Source organism: Aulonocara sp. 'chitande type north' Nkhata Bay, unplaced genomic scaffold, assembly GCF_057382095.1.
Source record: "Aulonocara sp. 'chitande type north' Nkhata Bay isolate Kocher_YH1m ecotype deep benthic unplaced genomic scaffold, A_spYH_male_GT1.1 unmapped_scaffold_33, whole genome shotgun sequence".
Taxonomy (NCBI): Eukaryota; Metazoa; Chordata; class Actinopteri; order Cichliformes; family Cichlidae; genus Aulonocara; species Aulonocara sp. 'chitande type north' Nkhata Bay.
The window spans coordinates 582,528-588,030 of NW_028234365.1; the positions used below are offsets into that span (position 1 = coordinate 582,528).

At 57.0% G+C, this 5,503-nt stretch overlaps 1 pseudogene; it reads left to right on the forward strand.

The window, feature by feature from the left end:
- Nucleotides 1-4,857: 4,857 nt before the first annotated feature.
- Nucleotides 4,858-5,481, forward strand: LOC147300505 (18S ribosomal RNA; annotated as a pseudogene; the record flags this gene model as incomplete).
- Nucleotides 5,482-5,503: the final 22 nt, after the last annotated feature.

The window sequence follows — 5,503 nt, forward strand, 5'->3', positions numbered from 1 at the left end:
AGCACATCTTTTTCGACCGTGAAGGAGACAGGAGGCCGACTCACTGCCTCGGCTAAATGGAGAGGGAATTTCAGAAGGGCCAGGGCAAAAGCATGGACCTTTTCAGCTGTAAGGGAGGCAAGAGCAAGGTGTGATGTAGGTCCCCGGGGCCTGCTGGAGGTCCAGGTCCATGCCCGATGTGAGTAGCAGCAGGGCCAGCGCGCCCAGGAGCACATCTTTTTCGACCGTAAAGGAGACAGGAGGCCGACTCTCTGCCTCGGCTAAATGGAGAGGGAATTTCAGAAGGGCCAGGGCACAAGCATGGACCTTTTTCAGCTGTAAGGGAGGCAAGAGCAAGGTGTGATGTAGGTCCCCGGGGCCTGCTGGAGGTCCAGGTCCATGCCCGATGTGAGTAGCAGCAGGGCCAGCGCGCCCAGGAGCACATCTTTTTCGACCGTAAAGGGAGACAGGAGGCCGACTCACTGCCTCGGCTAAATGGAGAGGGAATTTCAGCAGGGCCAGGGCACAGGCATGGACCTTTTTCAGCTGTAAGGGAGGCAAGAGCAAGGTGTGATGTAGGTCCCCGGGGCCTGCTGGAGGTCCAGGTCCATGCCCGATGTGAGTAGCAGCAGGGCCAGCGCGCCCAGGAGCACATCTTTTTCGACCGTAAAGGAGACAGGAGGCCGACTCTCTGCCTCGGCTAAATGGAGAGGGAATTTCAGAAGGGCCAGGGCACAAGCATGGACCTTTTTCAGCTGTAAGGGAGGGAAGAGCAATGTGCGATGTAGGTCCCCGGGGCCTGCCTGGAGGTCCAGGTCATGCCCGATGTGAGTAGCAGCAGGGCCAGCGCGCCCAGGAGCACATCTTTTTTCGACCGTAAAGGGAGACAGGAGGCCGACTCACTGCCTCGGCTAAATGGAGAGGGAATTTTCAGCAGGGCCAGGGCACAGGCATGGACCTTTTTCAGCTGTAAGGGAGGCAAGAGCAAGGTGCGATGTAGGTCCCCGGGGCCTGTTGTCGTACCATAGGCACGAGTGGTGTGTGTGTGTGTGTGTGGCAAAGAGTTTCTGCGCAGTGTACCAGGGCACGGGGAAAGGTTGTTGTACCATAGGCACGAGAAAAGTTGTCGTACCATAGGCACGAGAAAAGTTGTCGTACCATAGGCACGAGTGGTGTGTGTGTGTGTGGCAAAGTGCTACTGAGCGGTGTACCAGGGGCACGGCGAAAAAGTTGTTGTACCATAGGCACGAGAAAAGTTGTTGTACCATAGGCACGAGAAAAGCTGTCATACCAGGGGCACGGAGGAAAGTTGTTGTACCATAGGCACGAGAAAAGTTGTCGTACCATAGGCACGAGGAGAGTTTGTGTGGCAAAGTGCTACTGAGCGGTGTACCAGGGGCACGGCGAAAGTTGTTGTACCATAGGCACGAGAAAAGTTGTTGTACCATAGGCACGAGAAAAGTTGTCGTACCATAGGTACGAGGAGTGTGTGTGTGGCAAAGTGCTACTGAGGCGGTGTACCAGGGGCACGGCGAAAAGTTGTTGTACCATAGGCACGAGAAAAGTTGTTGTACCATAGGCACGAGAAAAGCTGTCGTACCAGGGGCACGGAGGAAAGTTGTTGTACCATAGGCACGAGAAAAGTTGTCGTACCATTAGGCACGAGGAGAGTTTGTGTGGCAAAGTGCTACTGAGCGGTGTACCAGGGGCACGGCGAAAAGTTGTTGTACCATAGGCACGAGAAAAGTTGTCGTACCATAGGCACGAGAAAAAGTTGTCGTACCAGGGGCACGGAGGAAAGTTGTTGTACCATAGGCACGAGAAAAGTTGTCGTACCATAGGCACGAGGAGAGTTTGTGTGGCAAAGTGCTACTGAGCGGTGTACCAGGGGCACGGCGAAAAGTTGTTGTACCATAGGCACGAGAAAAGTTGTCGTACCATAGGCACGAGAAAAGTTGTCGTACCATAGGTACGAGGAGTGTGTGTGTGGCAAAGTGCTACTGAGCGGTGTACCAGGGGCACGGCGAAAAGTTGTTGTACCATAGGCACGAGAAAAGTTGTTGTACCATAGGCACGAGAAAAGCTGTCGTACCAGGGGCACGGAGGAAAGTTGTTGTACCATAGGCACGAGAAAAGATGTCGTACCATAGGCACTAAGAGAGTTTGTGTGGCAAAGTGCTACTGAGCGGTGTACCAGGGGCACGGCGAAAAGTTGTTGTACCATAGGCACGAGAAAAGTTGTTGTACCATAGGCACGAGAAAAGCTGTCGTACCAGGGGCACGGAGGAAAGTTGTTGTACCATAGGCACGAGAAAAGATGTCGTACCATAGGCACTAGGAGAGTTTGTGTGGCAAAGTGCTACTGAGCGGTGTACCAGGGGCACGGCGAAAAGTTGTTGTACCATAGGCACGAGAAAAGTTGTCGTACCATAGGCACGAGGAGAGCTTGTGTGGCAAAGTGCTACTGAGCGGTGTACCAGGGGCACGGCAAAAAGTTGTTGTACCATAGGCACGAGAAAAATTGTTGTACCATAGGCACGAGGAAAAGTTGTCGTACCATAGGCACGAGAAAAGTTGTCGTACCATAGGCACAAGCAGTGCGTGCGTGTGTGTGGCAAAGTGTTTCTGCGCAGTGTACCAGGGGCATGTTTGAATTTACATTCTGGAGTACCAGGGGCACGAGGATTTTGCCAGTGGTGTTTTGCTTTGTCAGTGGAGGGGGCTTAAGTGTGGGTCCACGGGGCATGCTGGAGGTCAAGGTCCATGCTGGATATGCGCTGGAGGGTAACTGCAGGAGAAGGAAAGCTAGTGGGGGATTAGAGCAGGGGAGGATGTGCGTCCCCGGGGCCTGCTGGAGGTCAAGGTCCATGCTGGATATGCGCTGGAGCGTAACTACAAGAAAGGTAAGCTAGTGGGGGACTAGAGCAGGGGAGGATGTGCGTCTCCGGGGCATGCTGGAGGTCAAGGGCCATGCTGGATATGTGGTGGAGGGTAACTGCAGGAGAAGGAAAGCTCATGGGGGATTAGAGCGGAGGAGTATGTGGGTCCCTCGGGGCCTGCTGGAGGGCAAGGGCCATGCTGGATTTGTGGTGGAGGGTAACTGCGGGAGAAGGAAAGCTAGTGGGGGAGTAGAGCAGAGGAGTATGTGGGTCCCAGGGCATGCTGGAGGTCAAGGCCATGCTGGATATGCGGTGGAGGGTAACTGCAGGAGAAGGAAAGCTCATGGGGGGATTAGAGCGGAGGAGTATGTGGGTCCTCGGGGCCTGCTGGAGGGCAAGGGCCATGCTGGATTTGTGGTGGAGGGTAACTGCGGGAGAAGGAAAGCTAGTGGGGGAGTAGAGCAGAGGAGTATGTTGGTCCCCGGGGCCTGCTGGAGGTCAAGGGCCATGCTGGATATGCGGTGGAGGGTAACTGCAGGAGAAGGAAAGCTCATGGGGGATTAGAGCGGAGGAGTATGTGGGTCCTCGGGGCCTGCTGGAGGGCAAGGGCCATGCTGGATTTGTGGTGGAGGGTAACTGCGGGAGAAGGAAAGCTAGTGGGGGAGTAGAGCAGAGGAGTATGTTGGTCCCGGGGCCTGCTGGAGGTCCAGGTCCATGCTAGATACGTGGTACAGGGTTAACTGCAGGAGGGGGGGGGGGGGGGGGGGGGTAATGTGGGTTCACGGGGCCTGCTGGAGGTCAAGGTCCATGCTGGATATGCGCTGGAGCGTAACTGCAAGAAAGGAAAGCTAGTGGGGGAGTAGAGCAGGGAGTATGTGGGTCCCCAGGCCTGCTGGAGGTCCAGGTCCATGCTAGATATGTGGCACAGGGGTAACTGCAGGGGGGGGTAATGTGGGTCCACGGGGCCTGCTGGAAGTCAAGGTCCATGCTAGACATGTGGTACAGGGTAACTGCAGGGGGAAGGGGGGGGGGGGGGTAATGTGGGTCCCCGGGGCCTGCTGGAGGTCAAGGTCCGTGCTAGATATGTGGTACGGGGTAACTGCGGTGGGGGGGCGGATCTAATGGGGGACTAGATCAGGTGAGGATGTAATGGCCAGTTCGACAGCAGCACATCTTTTTCGACCGTAAGGGAGAGAGGAGGCCGACTCTCTGCCTCGGCCAAATGGAGAGAGATTTTCAGCAGGGCCAGTGCACCAGGAGCACATCTTTTTCAACCGTGAGGGAGAGTGGAGGCCGACTCACCACCTCGGCCAGGGCCTTTTTTTCTCCCCTCTCCAGTTGAGCAGTCTAAGGGTAATGAGTAGCAAAGGTGCCCTCCGTCATTTATGGGAGACGGGTGTCTGAAGATGCGCAAGTCAGCAGACACCCTCGGCAACGCTCGGACGGCAACTGGGACGGCGCGAGAGAGCGAGTTGCTGCCACAGCAGCCTCCTCTTCCGGCCCACCTGCCTGCCAGCCTTCCCTCCCACCCCGATCGACTGGCAAACGTGGCCTGCCATCAGAGGGCTGCCGCCGGGCCCGCACCTTCGCCGGCGCCTTCGGGCGGTCAGCTCCTCCGGCCCGCAGGCTCGCCTCTAGCGCTGGCCGGGGGTTACAGCGCGAAGGTCGAAGGGGGTGGTGGTTCTCGGACCCCGCCCTGTCCTCCCCGCGCTTCCCCCCCCCGCCAGACGCGATCGCTCGGTAGCGAGACCGAGACGCCCGGTCCGTCCCGGTGGTCATACCACGGCGGGCCTCGTCGCAGAGTGGGTAGGCAAACCCAGAGTTTGCCCACCCCGCGAGGGCGACGGGGCCCCGTCCGGCAAACACGGTTTCTCGAACCCTCGCCCCGGTCCACACGTGCGTCCGGAAAGCCTCGCCTGGTCGACAGGGCTCAGTAGCCCCGAGCGAGCGAGCGAGCGAGCGCGTGCGTGCGCGCCGCTGCCGCCGCCTGAGGGGCTACCTGGTTGATCCTGCCAGTAGCATATGCTTGTCTCAAAGATTAAGCCATGCAGGTCTAAGTACACGCGGCCGGTACAGTGAAACTGCGAATGGCTCATTAAATCAGTTATGGTTCCTTTGATCGCTCATCCGTTACTTGGATAACTGTGGCAATTCTAGAGCTAATACATGCAAACGAGCGCTGACCCTCCGGGTATGCGTGCATTTATCAGACCCAAAACCCATGCGGGGCGTCCTCTCGGGGGCGCCCCGGCCGCTTTGGTGACTCTAGATAACCTCGAGCCGATCGCTGGCCCTCCGTGGCGGCGACGTCTCATTCGAATGTCTGCCCTATCAACTTTCGATGGTACTTTATGTGCCTACCATGGTGACCACGGGTAACGGGGAATCAGGGTTCGATTCCGGAGAGGGAGCCTGAGAAACGGCTACCACATCCAAGGAAGGCAGCAGGCGCGCAAATTACCCACTCCCGACTCGGGGAGGTAGTGACGAAAAATAACAATACAGGACTCTTTCGAGGCCCTGTAATTGGAATGAGTACACTTTAAATCCTTTAACGAGGATCCATTGGAGGGCAAGTCTGGTGCCAGCAGCCGCGGTAATTCCAGCTCCAATAGCGTATCTTAAAGTTGCTGCAGTTAAAAAGC